Genomic DNA, 23086 nt, shown 5'->3' on the forward strand with positions numbered 1-23086 from the left:
CCCCCTCCTCCCCCCACCCAGGCTAGAGAAGGAACAGAACCCAGGAGTCCGGACTTCTCCTGGGAAACCATTCCCCACTTCAAAGTCCCTCGGCATAGCAAGGCCAGGGCCCCCTCGTTTCCCATTGATTTCCATGCTCAGCAGCTCCCCGGGTCTGGCCCAGCTCAGAGACTCTCAGCCTGGGGAACAGTCTCCCACAAGGGAAGGGCTGGGAGCCCCATTGCTGGGGCCTTGCCAAACACACTGGAGACGGCTCTGGAGAAGCCCCTCCCCGGTCTGAGAGCGAGGGGCTCCTGGGGGCTGTTTGCAAATCCAATCTCCTTTGGGAGAGATTCTCTCCCCCTCTTTCTGCCTCTCCCCAGACAGACAGGGGACGCCACCGAGGAACCCTAATGCCACTCACTTGCTCTGGTGACGGAGCGATGGATGGAGGATGTTCAGGGTCATCCCTCGTCCTTCTCCTCACTCTCCAAGCCCAAGGCAGGCTGGAGGGTGGGGGGGGGGGGGTGACCTGAGGAGTTACCCTGCCCAGCCAGCAGGCAGGGTGATGACACCGGGTGATCGGCTGGCTGGGAAAACAAGAGTCTGTCTTATTGCCAGGGAAAGGAGAAACTTGGCCAGCAGCAGGGGGTGCAGAACATCACCCTAGTGCGGGGGTGACAGCGCTCCGGGATCCTGACATCCCAGCACTTTACACACCTTCCTGGAGCCTCCCAACCCCCCTGGGATGTCAGGACTGCGCCCCCAACCCTACTGATGAGAAACAGGCCTGGGGAGGGGAAGCTAGTGGCTCAGGGTCACACCAAGTGTCAGAAGGATGGATGGGACCCAGCAGTCCTTCTCTCCAGGCCCCTTCGCTAACCACTCCCACAGCTGGCAATTACAAGCAGCCCTCATGGCCGCTCCCCCTGCCTTTGAGAGGGAGTGTGCTCCGCTGGAGTGACCGGGCCAGGGGATTGGGAGTCAGGACTCCTGAGTTCCATTGCTGGGTCTCCTATTGGTTCCACTGCTGGTTGTTTTCCTTTTCCTGTGGGACTTTGGGCAGGTTGCTCCCCCCTCTAGGGCTCTGTCCCCAGCAGTCAAATGGGGATTTCCTACTTTCCCGCTAGTGGAAAGTGCTGGGAGAATCCCCCAGCCAAAGCTGCTCTGACAGCGCTAAGCAGCATCTGAGCATTCCAGGGCGGAGCGCACGGCCCAGGAGGGGGAGGGTTTGGCTCTGGGGTTTCACTTCAGCCCAGTCTAGAGAGAGGAGCCCAGCCATGGAGTTTGGCTCAAGAAGACCAATTCTCCAATTTGTTAAGGGCGTTTTGAATTCCAGTCCTGTGCTCCAAAGTGCTTGGTGTCAGTTGCACATTTTAGCAGCATGCTCTCCACTCCATCTTCCAAATCATTCATGAAAATATTGACTAGTACCGGACCCTGGACTGATCCCTGCCGGACCCACAAGGTGCACCCTCTCCGTTGGACAGCCAGACATGGAGAAGGGCTCTTGGAGTCTGGGCTTTCAACCAGCTCTGCACCCACATGACACTGATTGCATCTAGACCGCATTTCCCTCCTTTGCTTGTGAGAATGTCCTACGGGACTGTGTCAAAAGCCTTAGCAACACCGAGATAGATCCCATCTACTGTTTACCCACCTCCACTAGGCCCGGAACCCTGCCAAAGAAGGAAAGAGGATTGGTTTGGAATGATTTGTTCTTGACAAATCCATGCTCACTAGTCCTAAGAACCAAAGTGTCCTGGAGGTGCTGCTGACAAAGTGATTGTTTAAGAATGTATTCCAGGATCTCCCCAGCTGTGGAAGTGAGGCTAGCTAGTCTGTAAGTCCCAGGGGTCTCTTTGTTCTCATTTTAAAGGTAGGTCCTGTCTTGTTCATGGATGGGAGGATTTTTTTTCCAGGGATCTCAGACGAGAACTGGGGCACAACACCTGGTTTGTTAAAGCCACAAAAATGGAGGCAGGAACCTCTTCTCTCCTGCTGGCAAAGAACCCCAGGTACCTAAAAGACAGGGACTCACATACCTGAATGGGCTTTAAAAAAGGCAGTGGTTAAAAAGTTTGGCCCCGACCATTTCTTGTTTCCGCAGACTAGACATTTTAGCAAACTTTAGAATTCCTTGGTGCTAAACTCTGTGAAACTCCCCTTTCTCCTTCACAGAGGGCTTTAATGCCCCTTATCTCACTCAGGCTCAAAACTGCCCAGAGTTCGAGAATTGTCCCTGTTCCCATTGGGCAGACGAGGAGGAGCCTGAGGTACAGAGAAGGGAAGTGACCTACCCAGCAAGGTGGTGACAGAGCCAGAAAGAGAAGCCACCGGTCCTGACTCCTGTTCTAACAGACAAACACCCCACCACCACCCCGAGGCAGGGATAAAGCCCAGGAATAGAGATGGTGGGGAAATTTCATTGAAACCGTTTCTGTCAGAAAAGCCCATTCAGACTAAACCAGTTTGTTTCTCAAAATCATAACAAGTGGGATGAAAGTTCTTTGCAAAAATATGTTGTTGCAAAACAAAAGCATCTCCTGTTTGTCACAGTGTGTTAAATTGTCTCCTCACACACAAAGAGACACCTAGATCTCAAACATTAGATAATATGCTTCAGTCTGAGCTAAGTAGTTGCTGCTCTTCACAATTTCAAAATAAAAGAATACAAATGAAATAGACTATTTCAGCTATTCTATTATGTGTTAATCTGCTCTGAGTAAATGTGATAGGACACCTCATATTATACACTACTCCTAGTGACGCTCTCCAATGGATCTGCATCCTCCACCCACCGTGAGGTAGGTAGGAGCGGATCATTATTATCCTTATTTGAAAGAGGAGAAGCTAAGGCTGAGAAAGGAGAATTGACTTGTCTTAGGTCACACAGCCAGTCAGTGGCAGAGTTGGGAATAGGACCCAAGAGCCCTGATTTTCAAAGTAACCATCAGATCTTGAATTTCAGACACTGAAGGAACTGAATAAAGTGCTCTCAGATGAGCTCCAGACCAACAACAGTGCACAGTAATTATTCAGCAAGTATTTGAGAACTGCAATGTTAGAGAGAATCATGAACTGCTCAGAGACCATTAATGCAGAAAGCAGCAAAATTTGTCAAACATATGACGGTTATGACTTATTTCCTTGGTCTTAAAAGAGAAGAACAAGGACCTGAGTCTCCTCCTGTCAATAACCCCCTGCTCAGCCAATCAGGGTAGAGACTGAGGACGGGAGGCTGAGGGTTCTCACCAGAGAGCCCAAAGGATGGCCCAGGTCACCGGTGGGGATCACTGCCCGAGCACTATTTCAGCCCCACATTTTTGGGTGGACCACCCACAGTGGGAGCTGCCTGTAGATTGCCATGGACTCGCAGGGGCAAAAGAAAATGCAGGCCTGTTAATTACCAGGCTGTACGTGGCAACAGACTATGTCGGTAAGGGATGCAAGGAGAGTATGGGTCACGATGCAAACTGCAGACACACACACACACTAAAATTAATCAATTTAAATTTTATTGGGGATAATTACAAGGGGTAAGGGAGGAGCGTATGATTAGCTAATAGAGTTAATGAAACTTAAAACACACAATGACTAAAATATCTACTAACAATATTTATAAACAAAGGTGCAGCATTTAATAATAACTGATACTTATAAATACAAACCAACGCATAACGACCGGCAAACGTAGAAGCTCTGTTTGAAACACGTGAGCTGAGAGAGAGGCTTCGAGGTGATCAGGCTCGGTTACGGGTGTACACAGGATTTGTTTTTCTTTCTCCTCTCCCTGCCTGCACATGGCAGGCAGGCGTAAAGTACTAACTATGACATCATAGAAGCAGGGGCGGCTCTATAAAATACCAGACCCCAAGCAGGGCGCCGTGCTGCGCCGCCCTTCCCTGGTCCTGCGGCCGGGGCAGAAGTGTCTGCGGCGGGTGTGGTGGTCCCGCAGCTCCGGTGGAGCATCCGCAGGCATGCCTGCGGGATCTCCCTCCGAGCCGCGGGACCAGCGCACCCACTGCAGTAATGCCTGCGGGAGCTCAAGCGGAGCCGCGGGAAGAGGGGACCTGCCGCAGTCATGCCTGCGGCAGGTCCGCTCATCCCGGGCTCCGGTGGACCTCCCACAGGCATGACTGCGGAAGGTCCGCCGGAGCCAAATGCCGCCCTGCCCCAACAACGCCGCCCCACGCACCTGCTTGGCGCGCCGGGCTCTGGAGCCGGCCCTGCATAGAAGTGTCATAGGGGACGGTGCCCAAAACCTGTTTGTGTCCGTTTCTGATTGGCACAAGCAAAGTTTACACCAAGTAGGGGAGCAGGTGCCTTAAAGTCTGGCTTCGCCCCCAAAAGGTGAGGAAATGCATATTGTCTTAGAATGCGTTCAACACTGAATGACAAAAGAAGAGGCCAGGGCAATACCGGTATGGGCAAGTTTTACAGGATGCAGACAGGAACTCATCTCAACACTGCCAAGCACTCCCCCGCAAAACACACACAGCCCGCTCCTGGTGTTGGGAGCGGAACAGGAGAAAGGACAAAAGAAGCAAGAGACAAAGAGAAAGGAGGGAGGGACGGATGAAGGAAAAGATGAAACAAAAAGGACAAACCCTAATGACCCCAGTGATTCTAAGGGACAAAACCCCAGGTGTAGAATAAAATTCGACCCCCTTAAACTCATGTTTTCCATGCGTAGAATTCAACTGTCACCAGATGGATCAGACTGAACAGGTTTCAAACCTCGAGGAGGCTCTTACCTTCTAAACAGGGACAGTTCTTTTCTAGTAAAATCAGGAAAAGGGAAGGGGAAAACTCGAAAAAGGTTCCTCCTGGCGCTCACGTCCGTGAACCCGAATACTCTCTCAGTCCTCAAAGAGAGACCTGGAGAAGGAGAGTTGCTGAAGCAAAGCCACAGGGGTCTCTGAGGTTTCCCTGGCCCCTCGCCCCTGTACTGCCTGGCTGATGTCAGCATCTCTCTGTGAGGTCACCACCTCCCCACCACCTTTGACCAATAGTCGGAGGTCCTGCAAAAATTCTTTGTGATGTCACTGCCACACCCCTCCCTTGCTGTGCTAATGTCCTGCCCCTGGCCAGGAACTTTGGAGGTTTGAGCTACTCCCTGTGGATCACCCCACTCAAGGAGCATTCGTTCTAGGAAGCGAGCCGGCTAGACAGGAAAACATCAGACACTGCTCCCAATGCTACACTCAGTTTTTCAGAAATTAGTCAACTTTATGGCCAGAAGAGACCATTAGAGCATCTAATCTGACCCCCTGCATATCACAGGCCTCCTGTATGACACAATAGCTACTTTTGGGGCAAATACATTCCAGAAAGGCATCTAGTCTTCATTAAATGACATCAGGAGATGGCAAATCCATCACTTTCCTTGGTAGTTTGTTCCTGTGGTGAATCATCCTCGCTGTTGAATATTTGTGCCTTAGTTGTAATATGAATTTGTCTTTTTTCACCTTCCAGCCATTGGGTCTTGTTATGCCTTTCTCTGCTAGATTAAAGAGCCCTTTAATACCCAATCTTTTGTCTCCATTAAGGCCCTTAAACACTTCAATGAAGTCACCTTTCAATCTTCTTTTGATAAGCGAAACAGGTTGAGCTCGTTCAATAGCTCGCTAGAAGGCATTTTTCTCCAGCCCTCAGAACATTTGTTGGCTCTTTGGTCATCAGACTCCTGAACTGCAGCTGGATGTGGTTCTTGTTCTTCTGCACAGCACAGCCCCTGGAGAAGAGGGATCTGCAAATGTACATTCATATGATCCCTTTGTTTAATTGATGAAAACATAAACTAGACACTTAGAGGATTGGACTGATTTCAGCTGATGGACAGCTTTGCTAGGGTTTTATGCATTTGGACAGCAAAATGTTGAGTGTTTACATTCATATTAAGCATCCACATATAGTGGAGCTCCTGAACATAATGGAGAATGGAAATGAAAATGTTTTCCTTTTTTTAAAAGAAAGTTATAAGAGAGCACTGTGGTTTGAACCAAGTACCACTTGATCAATAGTAAAGTACACTACCACTGAGCTATACCCCCATCACATCAATAAAGTGGAATCGTGATCTCCAGGACTTTGAAGGACAGACCCTGCTTCATCGAGCACCTTTGCCATTCCCAGAACACAGGTGGTTTTAAAAATGGGGTTTGATTAAACTTCTTAAATGTGGCAAACACCACAGCTTGCACACCCACCGATATAGCTTCTCCCACTGACATAGCTGCCACCTCTTGGGGAAGTGGATTAACTGCACCCACATGAAAACTCTCTCCCCTCAGTATAGAGGAGTGGTTCTCAAACTGTGAGTCAGGACCCCAAAGTGGGTCATAACCCTGTTTTAATGGGGTTGCCAGGGCTGGCATTAGACTTCTTGGTGCCTGGGGCTGAAGCCAAAAGTCTGAGCCCCACCAGCCAGAGCTGAATCCTTCAAGCTCTGGTTTTGTCCTCCCCTAACTGGGGCAGGGCTCAGGCTTTGTCTCCCCTGCCTCTGCTCAGTGTGGAGGGGCTTGGTCCCTCTTTCCAGGGCCATGTAGTAAGTATTTTTTTGGCAGAAGGGGGTTGCGGTGAAAGGAAGTTTGAGAAACCCTGGCATAGAGCCTCTGAGTATGTCTAGACTTGGGTCCCTGTGGCACTGTGGGTGATCAGACACTGAAAGTACAGCCGTGGAGACACCACACACCAGCCATGCCTAGCAGGTAAGAATCAAACCTCCACAGAAAGACACCCAGTTGCTTTTCCTAAGCACTCAGCCACCACCACTTAACCAAAAGGCTTTTCTACACTATGGTTCTGGTCTCACTGAAGGGTCATTTCCAATTGTTTGCTCAGACCAGCATTAGGGAAAATGGTGCCCTTGGCAGCTTGTACTTTGGCACTTCCCCATTGCCCCTGGATGATCCCCACTCCCCCCTTTACCGCTAGCTCCTGCACTCCCACCCCTTGCACCTCCTTCACCCCTAACTCCTGCCCCCTCCTGTGCCCCCTTTGCCCTTAACTCCCTGGGCCACCAGCCATTGCCCCTCTCCTGCAGCCCCTTCACATGGCTCCAGTGCTGGGGGCCCACACTTGTTCTCCCTTTCCCTGGGCTTTGGCATCACTAGCCCCTGCTTAGCGAGTAGGGTTCAGTGGTTCCCAAAATGTGGGGCATGACTCCTAGGGGGACACAGAGGAACATTCATGGGGGCACCTCAGGGCCTGAGCCAGCCCCCATGGAGGGAGCAGCACTCAGCCCCACTCTGCCCAGCTATTCCCCAGCCCCACCCTCAGCCTGGGCCTCTGGCTCCTAGCTCGGCCTCGACCCCCTTTCCCCTGTCTGCACCCCTCTCCCCAGCAAGCAACAGCCCCACTCCCACCCTCGGTTCTTGACTGCGGCTTCCGAGGGGTCACAGCCATGGATAAGAGGGCACAGTGTGAAATGTTTGGGGAATCACTGGTTTAGGGTGATGTTCTCAATCACTTCTATGCAGTCCAATAAAAGCTATTCCTCACCCACCCACCCCTCCATCAGGACAGACTAGGTATGTTCTGCTGCCCTTCACTCACGCAGGAAGGATAATAACATTTCATTCCACTCAATCCTAAAGTGATTTGTAACCCACCACCAGCCAAAACTGGTCATTTTGGGAAAGCAGCCCCATCCTGCTGCATAGCTAGGCAGAGTAGGTGTGTCTGTGCAAACACGGTCTGTTCCTGAAGTCTTTCCCCCAGCTCCTCATTAGATGTGAGGGGGAGCTCATTCAGCCCTGCTTCCGCTTAGTATTTAAGTATTTAAGGTGATGGATTGCTAATCCATTGTGCTCTGCATGCATGGGTTCAAATCCCATCCTCATCAGATGCATTTAGTCATCACCTCTCCTTTGTAGACAACCATGTCCCCTTTTGGTACAGTGACAGATCAAACAATGTTGCTTCTTGCAAACAGAAACTCAGAACTCCCTTGCTTTAAATAAAATGTCTAAATCCCAGATTTCTTTAAAAAAAATTCTCTAGTGCTGTATTTCTTAGTTTTTTTCTCCAAAGGGAACATCCTCATCATCTCCCCCAAACACCCTGGGACCTGCCCAAATTATTAAAATACCCTCAACCCATGCAAGGCCAGAGCAGTGAACCAGAGCTAGTGTCCAGGCCAAGCTTTTCTGAAGGAGGCAACTCAAACGTTTTCTCCCTGCTTCCCTTGGCAAGGTCTGACTGAGAAAACAAAATTCCTCAAACTGAAAATTTTCTGCTGAAAAACCAATACTAGTCTGGTTGGGGACTTTGGTTTGCAAGTATTATTGTTATTATTCTCTTCTGATTTCTGAGTCAGTTCAGTTCAGTCTTTGTCCTCCAGGTGTGTTTCCAGCTGCTGAGTTGTGGGGGAGAGAGGCCAAGTCATGATGTCTCTTCCCCTCTTTCATAGTTTCTTCTAACTTGCTAGGAAGCTCCTTTGCTACGATGTGAGTCAAGCAGTGTCCATTGTCGCTGTGCTATCTCGGAGAAGTCTGCATTGTACACGGTTCCTGGGATAGTCCTTGGGAGTGTGGATCCCGTCAATGGGCCAGCCCCGAGTCTGGCTCCTCCCTTGTCACACCTGAAAGGCTGGTGGGGGGCATTTCCCAACCTCATAACATATCTCAGTAACACACACAGAGCAAAACTTCATAACTTCCCAACCAATGCTACACACACAATCCAACACGATATTAATGTTCAACAGATCAAGACTTTTGAAATCATACCTCACCAGGCAGACTTTGTACAAACCATCTCATCATTATATGAGAGTGGTGAATATGGGGCTTGCAGGGTGCTGCTTTGAGCACAGCGTGCCACACCTGGGCTGACACTGCAATGGAGACGTACCCTTAGAGTCCATCTCTCCTGGGATAAAGATGGCAGCAGGGCTGGCCTCGGTCATCAGACTTGGGCTCCTGGACGTAAAGCTGAGGGGCTAAAAACTGTGGTGCAGATATTTTTGTTCATGCTGAAGCCTGGGTTCAGAAAACCTCCCCCCCTCGTGGGGTCTCAGAGGCTGGGCTCAAGCCCGTTTGTCTGCACTGTAATTTTATAGTCTTGCAGCCCGATCCCCATAACCCTGAGTCAGCTGACCCAGGCTTTGAGACAGGTGCCCTGGGTGTGTTAATCACAGTGTAGACATAACATTAGGCTACGTCTCCAATGCAATGAAACACCCTCCTGAGGTTTCTTTCAACCCTAATCTTCTATGATTCTACGTAGCTGCAAATGTCTCTTTGTGTTCACATCTGTAAAGCACCATGGGGACTCTAAGATTCCCATTCACTGAGCTGCTTGATGAGGAAGGACTGGAGAGAAGGATCCCATCAGGGCTCTCTGAGACACAGGGAGGTTTTGCTGTTCATGGATCCATGTAAAGGAAATTGTGTTTCTGTGTGAAAATGGGGAGGGAAATGAAACGCCCACATGGTGGTGCCTAAGGCAGAAGGGACCCCTATAGGATTAGAACAGGACACGTTCTCAAGCAGCATGTTTCTTACTTTGCCCATCTGTCAATTTTGATTATTATTGATGGAAATATTTTGCCATTGGGTCGTGTGTTTACACAGAAATTGACATTCACCAACAAATACGTAATTCTTCCAGTCCTGCCGAGTCTGCTGATGGTGAGTTTAGAGGGACAGAGTCACTCTTCCCACTCCCCATGCCAGGCCTGTGCTCTCCCACACAGCTGGGATCCTTCCCTGATCTCCCTTCAGACGTCTGCCCCCCATCCCCACTTCTGGGATCCCCTCTGAACACTGTCCAACTCCCCTGCTGGCAGGATCCCTTCCCATTCCTTTCATTTCCTGCCTCCCCTCTGAGCAAAAGCTCTGGACTTTTCCCACACTGGGAATTGAACCCAGGCCACCTGGGTAAAAAACAAGAACCCTGACCACTAGACCATATGGGACTTGCACAAGCAATAATCCATTTACACATTCACTAACACATTCACATTCATTAACATTTAAAAGTAGCCTTTCAAAAAACTTCAAAAACAGACTTCAAAGAGAATTTGCAGAGTTACAATTTATTTGCAAACTTAACACCATTAATTTGAGCTTGAATAGAGACTGGGAGTGGCTGGATCACTACAAAAGCAATTTTCCCTCTCTTGGTATTGACACCTCCCCATCAATTATTGGCAGTGGACCACATCCACCCTGACTGAATTGGCCTTCAACACTGGTTCTCCCCTTGTAAGGTCCCTTCATGTCATGTTCCAATAAATATTTATGTCTGTATCTGCAGTTTTCACTCCATGCATCTGAAGAAGTGGGTTTTTGACCCATGAACGCTTATGCCCAAATAAATCTCTTAGTCCTTACGGTGCCACCAGACTCCTCACTGTTTTGGTGAAATAAAACAAAACACATTCTAAGCTGATCTTAACCCTTTCAGTGCCCTTACAAACTTAGATGCTTCTCACCACAGGCTGGCTGGTTGCTTTTCAGCCGGGGTCTCCCCTTTGATCAGCTCCTCAGTCGCTTGGTGTGGTGGTGTCTGTAGGTGGAGGTGGAAGAGAGAGATAAAGCATGGCGAATGTCTCTCCTTTTATCATGTCCTTCCTTCCCCATTGGCTTTGTGGCCCTCTTCAGAGTCAGGTGAGCATCACTGCATCTCTCCAAGCAAGGTTGAGCAATTCCCCTCCTGTGGTCTCATGCAGGTGATGGCTGATTCCCCCAACTTACAGCGTAGTGACAACCATACTACACAATTCTCGTAACTTCATATGCATGAATGGTATACATAGATGGGTAGAGAAATGACTATCAGCAGATCATATCCTTTCCTCTGATACCATACAAGCCATGCTCTATATGTAAGATCATGATTATATGAAAATGAGGAATATGGGGGTTACAGCCCGCTCCCCCAAAGGTCTAGAATGTCACACTAAGATTCTATTTTCATTTACGTAACCAACTTTGACCTCTCTGCCTAACACTTATAATCACTTACAATCTATCTTTCTGTAGTTAATCATTCATTCATTCATGCCCGTCACCCCAACCGGTATGGGCGCCAACCACAGATCTCCATAGTCTTCTATCCTGGGCCATTCGCCTAGCTGGTTCCAGGTATAGCCCATTTTTTGCTATCAACCTGAAGGTCGCGTCGCCAGGTATTTCTTGGGCGGCCTCTTTTCCGCTTGCCTTGGGGGTTCCACTGCAGTGCCTGTCTGGTGATGTTGGTTGGCTGCTTGCGTAGTGTATGTCCTATCCAGCCCCACCTTCTCCTTCTAATTTCTTCCTCTGCTGGGAGTTGATGGGTCCTCTCCAAGAGGTGGATGTTACTGATGGTGTCTGGCCAGCGGATCTGGAGAATCCTTCTGAGGCAGCTATTAATGAAGGTCTGGATCTTCCTGGTGGTTGTTTTGGTTGTCCTCCAGGTTTCAGCTCCATACAGTAAGACTGATTTCACGTTGGAGTTGAACAGTCGAATCTTTATTGCCAAAGACAGCTCTCTGGAGCTCCAGATGTTCTTGAGCTGTAAGAAGGCTGCTCTTGCCTTACCAATCCTTACTTTGATGTCTGCGTCTGTGCCACCCTGCTGGTCGATGATGCTACCTAGGTAGGTGAAGGACTGCACTTCTTCCAGGGGGCTTCCATTCAGTGTGACTGGGTCGTTGCTGATGGAATTGATCCTAAGGATCTTGGTCTTGTCCTTGTGGATGTTGAGGCCAACCTGTGATGACGTGGCTGCCATTACGCTGGTCTTCTCTTGCATCTGCTGTTTACTGTGCGAAAGGAGTGCAAGGTCGTCGGCAAAGTCCAGGTCATCAAGCTGGGTCCACAATGACCATTGATTCCATTCCTACGCTTGTAAGTGGATGTCTTCATAATCCAATTGATGACGAGAAGAAAGAGAAGTGATGACAACAAGCATCCTTGTCTGACTCGTTCGCACCTGGAAGCTGTTTGTGAGCTGCCCTCCATGGATCACTCTACAGTGTATGCCGTCGTATGAATTCTTGATCAGGTTGACCACCTTTGCTGGTATGCCATAGTGCCGAAGGAGCTTCCATGGGGTCTCTCGATCCACGCTATCGAATGCTTTCTCATAGTCAACAAAGTTGATGTACAACGAGGAGTTCCACTCCATAGACTGCTCGACTATGATGCGGAGCGTTGCTATCTGGTCCGTGCATGATCTGTTCTGCCGGAAACCTGCCTGTTCATCTCGTAGCTGTGGATCGACGGCATCCTTCATTCTCTCTAAGAGGACTCGGTTGAAGACCTTCCCTGGCACCGACAGGAGTGTGATTCCTCTATAGTTGGCACAGTTGTTGAGGTCTCCTTTCTTGGGGATTTTGATGAGATATCCTCTTTCCAGTCAGCCGGAATCACTTCTTCTTCCCATATTTTCTCAAAGAGGGGGTACAGCATTTCCACTGAAGCATCCAGGTCTGCTTTCAAGGCCTCTGCTGGGATATCGTCAGGTCCAGCCGCCTTCCTGTTCTTCATCATGGTGATGGCTTTTCTGATCTCGTCTCTGGTTGGTTTATCACAATTGATTGGGAGGTCCTCGTTGGCTGGGTCGATGTCTGGTGGATTTGGTGGTGCTGGTCTGTTCAGGAGTTCCTCAAAGTGCTCCGCCCATCTGTTCATCTGTAGTTCTATTCCTGTTATAGACTTTCCCTGCTTGTCTTTAACGGGACGTTCTGGCTTGCTGAACTTTCCAGACAGTCGCTTGGTAGTATCGCACAGCTGTTTCATGTTACCGCTGTATGCTGCCTGCTCTGCTTCTGCTGCCAGTCCATCCACATAATCTCTCTTGTCCTTCCTAATATTCCTCTTCACTGCTCTGTGGGCTTCAGCATACTCTTTTGAGCTTTGGCCTTTGCTGCTCTAGTCCTGCTGTTGTTGACTGCTGCCTTCTTCTTCTTTCTGTCTTCTATCTTTGTCAAGGACTCTGCTGTGATCCACTCTTTCTGCTGGTGTTTCTTAATTCCAAGCACTTCCCTGGCATGCTGACCTAAGTGTGTCTCTCACTTTCTGCCATCTGTTGAGTACACTGTCTTCCTCTTCTTCAGACCGATCCTGTAGTACTGAAGACTTATTCTTCAGCGTCAATCCAAAATCTTCCTTGGTCTTATGGTCCTTCAGAAGGTTGACGTTGTACTTCGCTCTTCTGTCTGACGCGTCTATCCAGTTCTTCTTCAGCTTCAGCTTCAATCTGGCCACCACTAAGTGATGGTCGGACGCCACGTCTGCTCCTCTTCTAACTCTAACGTCCTGCAAGGATCTTCTGAACTTCTTGCTAATGCAGACATGGTCAATCTGGTTTTCTGTCATGCCTGCTGGCGATACCCAGGTACTCTTGTGGATCCGTTTGTGAGGAAAGATGCTGCCTCCTATGACCAGGTTGTTAAGTGCACACAGATCCACAAATCTCTCTCCATTCTCACTCATCTCTCCCAGAGCATGGGTCCCCATGACTTGTTCGTATCCTGTGTTATCAGGTCCAATTTTGGCATTAAAGTCTCCCATAAAGATGGTAATGTCTTTGTCTGGGAGAGACTCTAATATTTTCTGGAGTCTGTTGTAAAAGTAGTCTTTGTCCTCCTCTTCACTGTCATTGGTTGGAGCGTAGCACTGAACAACATTCATCTTAATCCTCTTCATTTTAGTTCTGAAGGATGCTGTGATGATCCTGGGACCATGTGCCTCCCAACCAATCAGTGCTCTCTGTGCCTGCTTGGACAACATGAAGCCTACTCCCTGTGTGTGGTGTGCGTCGCTCTCTTCATGTCCTGAATACAGCAACAGCTCTCCTGTCAACAGTCGTCTCTGTCCAGCTTGCGTCCATCTTGTCTCGCTAATGCCTAGTAGGGTCAGGTTGTTGCTCCTCATCTCTGCTGCAACCTGCGCCGTCTTTCCTGACTCGTACATGGTCCTCACGTTCCATGTGCCGATGGTAATCCTCCTGGCTGCAAGAAGGGTGATCGGCTTAGTGGCTTCCTCGCGGCTTTCACCACCCAGTGTCATGCATCTTCGAGTTGAAGACCCTTCTTTTTCTAGGCTAAAAGTCTCTGTTAACTCTATTGTTGGCGTTTCTGTAGCAAGCTGATTTTTACAGGGTGGAGTTGCTAGCCCCACGCCCAACCCTCCTCCTTTACCCTGACTTGGGACAGGCAGATGGCCCCAAAGGACCTCTCTGGTGGAGTTCTGTAGTTAATAAACTTATTTTAATGTTTTAAACTTACTTGTGAAATTGTCCAAAGTTCTTGGGAAAGCTGCTCAGATTAAAAAGGCTGGTGCATGTTCACTTTCTTTTTGAGGAAGGGGTGAATTAATTAATGAGCTTGCACTTTTCAAGAGTTTTTGAGCAGTGTAAGATGGTACATTTCTGAGGTGCAAGGCTGAGGGCTGGGGAGATATGCTGGTATCTCTCTACGTATAATTGAGGAGTGGCTTATAGAGCATTCATGCAACTTAGTTGGGTGCATTGCTGCATGTTGTTGGCTGAGTGATCACAGCACATGGAGGGGGTTTTGCTGCTTGTCACTAGTGCAGCATTGTAAGACACAGCCCAGGCTGGAGAGATAAGAGGACAGAGCAGTTCCACAGTTTGGGATTGTACCCTGCGGATCCCACCACACAGATCCTGCTGTGACCAGCCGTGGTAATACTGTGCTTAGTGCTCTGCCTTGTAGCTTCAACAGCTGCACATGCAAGATGAGTTACAGTGACCTTGACCTTGTTTCCATGTTTATCCAAAGCCTCCTTTTGACAGTTGTCAGCAAAAAGACCCGTTTCTTTTGCAAGCATTTGTATGGCTAGCCAGAGTCGGGCTTCTCCGTTAACAAAAAAGATTGACCAAAATGTGACAAGAGGAGGCACGTTCAGCAAGGCAGCACTGGATGCTGGATCCTGAATCTGCTCTTTATCCAGCAGCTCTCTTGGCAAGCTCTGCCATGGTGCCACGCTCTGGGACTTCTCCCCGAACTGCTCCATTTTTCATCAACAATAACATGAAAAGTGAAAGGACAGTCATTCTCCATTTCCTGCAAGCCCTGCAGAGAACCCTCTAGAAGGGGCTCTGTGCACAGATATCCCCAGTGAATTGCATGGCCGCACAACACAGGGTCTCCTGTCACAGCAAATTGCAGCAGAAGCAACCTCCTTGCCAATGCCAATAGCCTTTTCATCAACACCAGACTGAGGATTTGATTCTCTCCAATGCTCCGTTGGAAAGAAGCCTTTTTCTTCACAAGCAATTACTTGGATTGTCAAGGGAGGTCTCTTCTGTTTCCTAGGAAGACACAGGAAAATGTGAGCAGAGGAGACAAAAGCTATAGAACAAGGCACCACTGGGAGTTGAACCCAGGATCTCCTGTTTACTAGACAGGCGCTTTAGCCTACTAAGCCATGGTGCCTTCCCCAACAGGCTGTTTGCAACCACTCCACTTGATGGTCCAAGACTACACCTTCAAATTCCAAAGTAAAAATGTGCCCCATTTCCCTCAAGACTTGCAGACCTTGAGCAGGCTGGCTCAGTGCACAGAAAGCCACAGCTGAGCTGACAGAGGGTTTCTAACATGCACTTCTCCCACAAGCTGCTGTGATCAGATACTGATTAGTGCTCTGTGTTTCAGTCACAGCAGCTTCAGCTCAACTCTGAGTCATGGTAACCTTTCCATCAGCTCCAGACGTACCACTTAATGCTTTCCAAGACTTAGCTGCAAGGAAGGGTCTCTGTGTCTTGAACAAGCACTTACAAGGATTGTGCAGTGAGGTCTTTTCTTTTCATTAGAAGAAATAAAATAAAAGAAAGGAGCCTGAAAAAAAAGCCAGGTTCAGCAAGGAAGAACTGTCAGGCCAAGCCAGGATCTCCTGGTGGGTAGGAAGGCTCTTCAGCCAGCTCTGCCCAAAGATCACTATCCAGAGGCCACTTCCCACAGAGTCCAGTTATGATTACAGACTGATCCTGAAATTAGAGCAGGATATTTTAAAGCTTATTCTCACAGTAAAGTAACACAATTCAGCCATGTCGGCACAGAGGAGAAAGCACTCCTTCATTTCACAGTTATTGCGACTGATCTCACTGACAAACTTCCTTTTCTCAGGGCTGCTCACAGGACTTTAGGGAGTTTTCCTCTTCTCCCTTCCAGCTGTGGTGATGGGACTGCAGCAGCTCCCCAGATGGCCAGCTTTGCTCTTTCACTTATATCCTTCTCTTCTTTGGCTGAAGCTGTGTTTGCCACCAGTTTAATCCATAACTGAGACCTCAGGTACAAGCAGCTAGTTACAAAGGCTCAATTCCCATCACCATCAGTGGGAGGTTATCCAGGGCTGCAGGATTTGGCCCATGGACAGTCAAGGTGCTACAGCAGTTACATTCTTACGTGGTGAGTCCTGCAGCCTATTACCAAACTGCTCTGCCATAGTCTGCAGGGGCCTGACTTTTGAGAATCTGGCAGAAGAGAGACCCTGGAGCAGAGAAGGAAAATGTCCTCAGCAGTCACAGCCGGCAGGAGCAGCAAAGACTGAGTATCAGACACACTTTTTCACCAGGACAATAAATGTGCACGACCCCCTGATATATTCTCAGTTCACTCCCCCTCCCAAGGAAGCCCTATTCTGCTCTATTACACTCTCATGGGATGAGAGGGAAGGTCCTCTCATGGGTAAATAACTGGTTACAAGGTAGGAATAAATGGTCAGTTTTCAAAATGGAGAGAGGTCAATAGTGGTGCCCCCCAGGGCCTCTGGGATAAGAGCTATTCAACATATTCATAAATGATCTGGAAAAAGGGGCAAACAGCGAGGTGGCTAAATTTGCAGATGATCCAAAAATACTCAGGAAAGTTAAGTCCAAAGCAGCCTGTGAAGAGTTACAAAAAGATCTCACAAAACTGGGTGAAAGGGCAACAAAATGACAGATTTGTTGATAAATGCAAAGTGATGCACATTGGAAAACATAATCCCAACTATACATATAAAATGACGAGGCCAAAAATAGTTGTTGCCACTCAAGTGAGGGATTTTGGAGTCACTGCGGATAGTTCTCTGAAAACATCCACTCAGTGTGCAACGACGGGCAAAAAAGCAAAGAGAATCTTGGGAATCATTAAGAAAGGGATAGAGAATAAGACAGAAAATATCATATTGCTTATGGCCGACCACATGCATTGGCCTCCCCTCAGGCAGGGGACTTATAGGCCCTTCTGCCAGTTGGTGTTGGCAGCAGCAAGGGCTGGGTTCAATGTCTAGGGGAGGAGAGCAGCAGAGAGGGAGGAGGAGAGAGAGTCCCAAGAGCAGAGTGCAAACCAACCAGCTGAGGGTCTCACAGGAGTCCTGAAATAACAGCAGCTCCAGGTCCCATCAGGGCTGCCCAGATGGTGGAGTAAGTGGGGCAATTTGCCCTGGTCCCCGCAGGGGCCCCCACAAGAGTTTTTTGGGGCTCCTGGAGCAGGGTCCCTTCACTAACTCCGGGAGCTCTGGAAAACTCTTGTGGGGTCCGGGCCTCCGGAGATACTTCCACTCTGGGTCTTCGGCAGCAATTTGGCGGCGGGGGGTCCTTCATGAATGAAAAGTGACTTCATTGAAGTGTTGAAGGGCCTTAATGGAGAGAAAAGATTGGGTATGAAAGGGCTCTTTAATCTCGCAGAGAAAGGCATAACAAGACCCAATGGCTGGAAGGTGAAAAGAGACAAATTCATATTACAACTAAGGCACAAATATTCAACAGCGAGGATGATTCACCACAGGAACAAGCTACCAAGGAAAGTGGTGGATTCTCCATCTCTTGACGTCAATCAATGAAGACTAGCTGCCTTTCTGGAATGTGTTGCCTCCAACACATTCCAGAAAGGCATCTGAAGAAGTGGGTATTCACCCACGAAAGCTCATGCTGCAGAACGTCTGTTAGTCTATAAGGTGCCACAGGATTCTTTGTTGCTTTTGCCTCCAAAAGTAGCTCTGGTGTCATACAGGAGGCCTGTGATATGCAGGGGGTCAGATTAGCTGCTCTAATGGTCTCTTCTGGCCATAAAGTCGACTAATTTCTGAAAAACTGAGTGTAGCATTGGGAGCAGCGTCTGATGTTTTCCTGTCTAGCCGGCTTGCTGCCTAGAACGAATGCTCCTTGAGTGGGGTGATCTACAGGGAGTAGCTCAAACCTCCAAAGTTCCTGGCCAGGGGCAGGACATTAGCACAGCAAGGGAGGGGTGTGGCAGTGACATCACAAAGGCCTTTTGCAGGACCTCAGACTATTGGTCAAAGGTGGTGGGGAGGTGGTGACCTCACAGAGAGATGCTGACATCAGCCAGGCAGGACAGGGGCGAGGGGCCAGGGAAACCTCAGAGACCCCTGTGGCTTTGCTTCAGCAAGTCTCCTTCTCCAGGTCTCTCTTTGAGGACTGAGAGAGTATTCGGGTAAACGGACGTGAGCACCAGGAGGAACCTCTTTCGAGTTTTCTTCTTCCCTTTTAGTGATTTTACAAGAAAACAGCCGTCTCTGTTTAGAAGGTAAGAGCCTCCTCGAGGGAAGGGGTGTCATGGGGGCATCACAGTTCGGATGCCGGTGCCCCCCCCCCCACAATGTATGGAAGTTCCCGCCACCCTGCTCTGTGTTCGCAGGGCGGGAGAGAGCAGCATCCACGGCAGTGATTTGCTCCTGGCTGCCGGAGCAGAGCAGCAGGCTCAGCTGTCAGAACTTCCCAGCGCGATTAAAGGGGAGGGGCCCATGGCTCTGTAGCAGGAATACAGGGCAGGCGAGTTCACGGCCGGCATTGTGGGATACTGGAGGAGGCCAGTTATGGTGATATAATGAACAGCAGCGTCTACTCTGTCACTTTAAGTTTGCTGCAAAAAGCTCTAGACCTCTCATCAAAGTCGTTTTATTTTGTCACCAAAACAGGGCAGTTTTGTCGCCAGACGTGGCATTGCAGTGTGTGCACCAGCCACAAGCTGCCGACCGAGGGAGTTTTCACACACCTGAGCAATATTATTCTGCTGAAACAACTTTGTAGTGCAGACCTGGCCCCCACACACACACCTTGCAAGGAAAACCTCACCTGCTCCTCTGCTTTGCAGAATCCAAACACAAGCAAAGCTTGTCAGGCCCCAGTGGGGATGGCAGTGAGTCAGGTGTGGGCAGACACTGGGCTGTTGTCACAGGCAGGCACCATGGCGTAGCTAGCTAAAGCACCTGTCTTGTAAACAGGAGATCCTGGGTTCAACTCCCAGTGGTGCCTTATTGATCACCTTTTGGGGCACCTGGTATTGGCTACTGTCGGAGGACAAAACACAGAGCTAGATGGGCCTTTGGTCCAGCCCAGTCTGGCTGTTTAAATTACACTGATAACAGAATTACTGAAAGTTTGGGTGTTAAGAGCTGATAGGTCAGTGTTCCAGCCTGTCACAGATGACCCCTCCTCTGGGACAGGGGCAGGTCTGGGCTCTCACACCAAATGGCTCATTGTGGCTGCCAGAACCTGTGGGCAGCTCATTTGGCTGATGGCAGGGAGTCAGGTGTGGGCAGGGCCGGCTCTGGCTTTTTTGCCGCCCCAAGAAAAAAAAATGGGGTGGGGCCACCGGAGCAACAAAACGGGGGAAAAACGGCAGGGGTGGAGCGGCAAAGTGGGGGTGTGGGGGGGGATACAGCGCGACTGAAGCGGCAAAGCGGGGGGGGACACGACGTGGCTGGAGTGGCAAAGTTGGGGGGGACAACACAAAAACGGTGGGGCTGGAGCAGCAAAGCAGGGGGGTCGGGGGAAAAACAACGGCGCGGCCAGCAAAGCAGGGGAAAAACAAAAAAAACCCTAGCCAAGGGACTCCCTGTGCTGCAGAGTGCGCGCCCGGTCTAGTGGGGGAAGGGGAGGGAGCGGAGGGAGAGAGAAGGGGGGTGGCCAGCGCTTCAGCGGGACACTCACCACATGGCCCCGACCGCCACACTGCCTGGTACCCTCACTCCTTCTCTAGATTAGCCAGTCCTAATATACTGTAACATGGTTATATTCCACCTCCTTCACTGGTTACACCCAACAAAATTAATTATACAGCAGACAGAAACAATCACAGACCCAGACAGAGACCATGCAAATAAACATACAAAACAATACAGAAGGGAGGATTTCACAACTACATCTGTACAACCATAAGGGTTTTCCAGCTGTGTCTATTGATAAGTGAGTTCTTGCCAGACAGGATGCTACCAAACTAAGTTTCCCTTTCTCTGGAGGTGATGGAATATCAGGACAGGATTGTATTCCTCACAGCCCAATAGCACCTTATTTCAATGTGACTAGTTGGGAATGTGTGAATGTGACCATACACTTCCCAGCTTATGGCTGCCTTTGCTGCTTAGCCGAAGAACCAGGCCTCAGACTGTCACAGTAAGAGAAGGCCATTACACAGACAGACAGTGATTTTTTATTCTCTCTTTTATATCTTTATAACTAGCTAAGTGATAAAAATACACCTAAATTCTTAAAGTACAGGCCTTTGCAGACAGGCCTGAATCTCTGTATCCTAACAGTCCTCGAGGTCAGGCAGCCTCTGGGTAAGGGGGTGGGGACTCAGATCCTTCCACAGGCCAATTCCACCAGGGTCATGTATAAACCAGGGAAGTTTGCCACAATAGCCAGACCAGATGCCCCCTTTACACTTGTGCTCTGTTCTCATTGCTTCTCTCTCTCCCTTCCCCCCACCTCTGCTGCTCCCCCTCTGGGCTTTCTCAGCACCTGGCCCCACAGCACTTCCTGCCACCCAGAGACTGCATGTTCTAGGCCTGCTTCTGTGGATGTGGCCTCTCTCCTGATTGCTAAGGAAAGGAACCTTTCCAGGAAATGGCCACAGCTTCTGGGAATCCCTGTGTGGCTGTGAACAGCGTTTGGCTCCTGGCACACAAGGCAACTTAAAAGCTGAGCACCCAGACAGGGGCTTGAACCCTGGACCCTCAGATTAAGAGCCTGATGCTCTACCAACTGAGCTACCTGGGCTTGTTAGGAAACATCTTCACCATTCACCACAAGAGTGATTATCCCAGTGTGCAGGCAAGAGCGAGCAGGCAGGCAAAAGAGAGGCAAAAAAAGTCCCAGGAACCCCTCCTCTTTTTCTGCACAGCCACTGCCTGTCAGCAGGATTCCTCCTCCTCCTCAGGGAGACTAAATCTCTGTGCCTAGACAGCCGGTCCATCCGCTGCACCTCAATCCCCAATGCCCGAGCCTCCCTGCCAAAGCCCTGCACCTGGCTCCATACAGTTAAGTCTCACTTGTCGCTGGGAACTTAATTTCTTGTGCCCAGAGAGTCTCGGCTCCCTCAGCAGATGACCTGAGAAACATCAGCAGCCGCCCTGCATGCCGGTCTGTGGGTGGCCTTCAGTGGGGTTCAGCACAGCAGGGAGCAGGCTGGCCCTGTGGCTGTCTGCTGGCCACACATAGGCATGGTCCTCTCCTCCTCTTGCCCTGGCCTCTGTGGCTTTTAAGCCTTCCCTTGGAGCTGTCAGCACCAGCCGCCTCTGCTCTAGGTGCGCAGAGGAGGAGAGGTGCTGGGCTCCCACCTGCCCAGCCCTGCTTCCTTCAAGCACAGTGGCAAGTGCCAGACTTGTGGGCACCAGGTGAAGCCGTGAGAATCCCAACCCTCAGGTGCCAGTTCTAGAGCCCTGACCCATCCAGCAGGAGGGGAAAAAATGGCTCTTGCAGAGCTAGAGACAGGGAAGTGGAGCAGTGTGAGCTCCAGGGCTTTACCACAAGGCCCCACTGAGATTTGAACTCAGATTGCAGGATTTAGAGTCCTGAGTGCTGCCCATTACACCATGGGACCAGCTCATGCTGCCTTCTCTGGCCATCAGTGACCCTCATGGGGCCGGCTCATGTAAGGGACTGTTGGCCCCTTACTAAAACTTAGTGGGGGTTTTGGTTGGCTAGTTCCCAGTCCCAGTAGAAGGGGGAAGGGCCAATGGGAAATCAGGACCCTGAGACTGACAGTCCCCAGGGGCAATGGGGAGAGGCCAAAGCTCCAAGTTAGCCGCACTGACAGGCCAGGCAGTGTAATGAGGGAGTCACCAGGCCAGGGGGTCCCATCGTCCGTGGGAGCTGGAACTGCCTGGGCCAGAGTGGGGCAGAGCTAAGGAGAGAGCAGGAGCCCGAGAAGAGCCGGGGAGCAGAGCTGCACAGGTGTAGTGCCAGAAACTGCTCCCTGTAGGACTTTGCTACCTGCAGCAGTTACTGAAAACTGAGGTTGTTCTTATTTGCTGACTTGTCCTAATTGGCTAAAACTTGACAGTGGTGGGGGATGGAAGCATAAAGGCTTCATCCTCCAAACGACCCTGCCTGGTGTCCATCTGTATCTATTACCTCTTAACACCGGATTGTAAAAAATAGAGTGAGGTCATTTAAACATCATTTATTTTGCAGCTTCATTTACTGTGCTAACAATGTAGCATCCTGACACCGATACTTCTGCCCACGTGCCCTGTGGGTTGGATTCATTTTAGTGGGACGCGGGACATGTGGAGGATAATTTAAACTCTTAATTTCCTTAGGGTTTCCCTTTAATATACTTCTCTGCTGGTGCAATTTCTGACCATTGCACGTCTATTGTATTTATTACAATAGCACAAGTAAGTCACACAAGTGACATAGTCTAGGGGCTTGGCTACACTTGCAAGTTAGAGCCCATTAAAGCAGCCCCGGGTGCCCTAACTCCTGAGGTGTCCACACTCGCAAGGCACATGGAGCACCTGGGCTCTGCAGCTGGAGCGCTCCTGGTAATCCAACTCCATGAGAAGCATAAAGCTCGCTGAGCCCTGCTGAAATACCCGGGCATCAGTGTGGACGACGTGTTGCATCACTGCACTGTGTTTGGCCTCAGGAAATGTCCCATAATCCCCTGAAGTCAAGTGCCCACTCTGGTCATTGTTTTGAAATCGGTTGCAGGCATGCGGATATCCCCTTTCAAAGCTCCGTTTCTGACAGCCGGCTGCTTATCTGCTCTGGGACAAAGCAACCATTAGTGTGGAATGCTGCTGCTGTTGTGAGTGTGTATGAGGGGAGGTGGGGGTCTGCTGCTCTCTGAACACACAAGACAGCATGCTGACACACTCTCAGCCCCCCAAACACACTGTCGCTCCCCCCACGTACA

General features: G+C 49.8%; 2 non-coding genes across 2 annotated transcripts; both read right to left on the reverse strand.

The window, feature by feature from the left end:
• Nucleotides 1–15302: 15302 nt before the first annotated feature.
• On the reverse strand, nucleotides 15303–15376 carry TRNAT-AGU. The gene has a single exon. It is a non-coding gene; the product is annotated as a tRNA-Thr (tRNA).
• A 5494-nt stretch (nucleotides 15377–20870) lies between these two features.
• Nucleotides 20871–20943, reverse strand: TRNAK-CUU. The gene has a single exon. It is a non-coding gene; the product is annotated as a tRNA-Lys (tRNA).
• Between the last annotated feature and the right edge of the window lie 2143 nt (nucleotides 20944–23086).

Source organism: Mauremys reevesii, linkage group 23 (genome assembly GCF_016161935.1).
Source record: "Mauremys reevesii isolate NIE-2019 linkage group 23, ASM1616193v1, whole genome shotgun sequence".
Classification (NCBI taxonomy): Eukaryota; Metazoa; Chordata; order Testudines; family Geoemydidae; genus Mauremys; species Mauremys reevesii.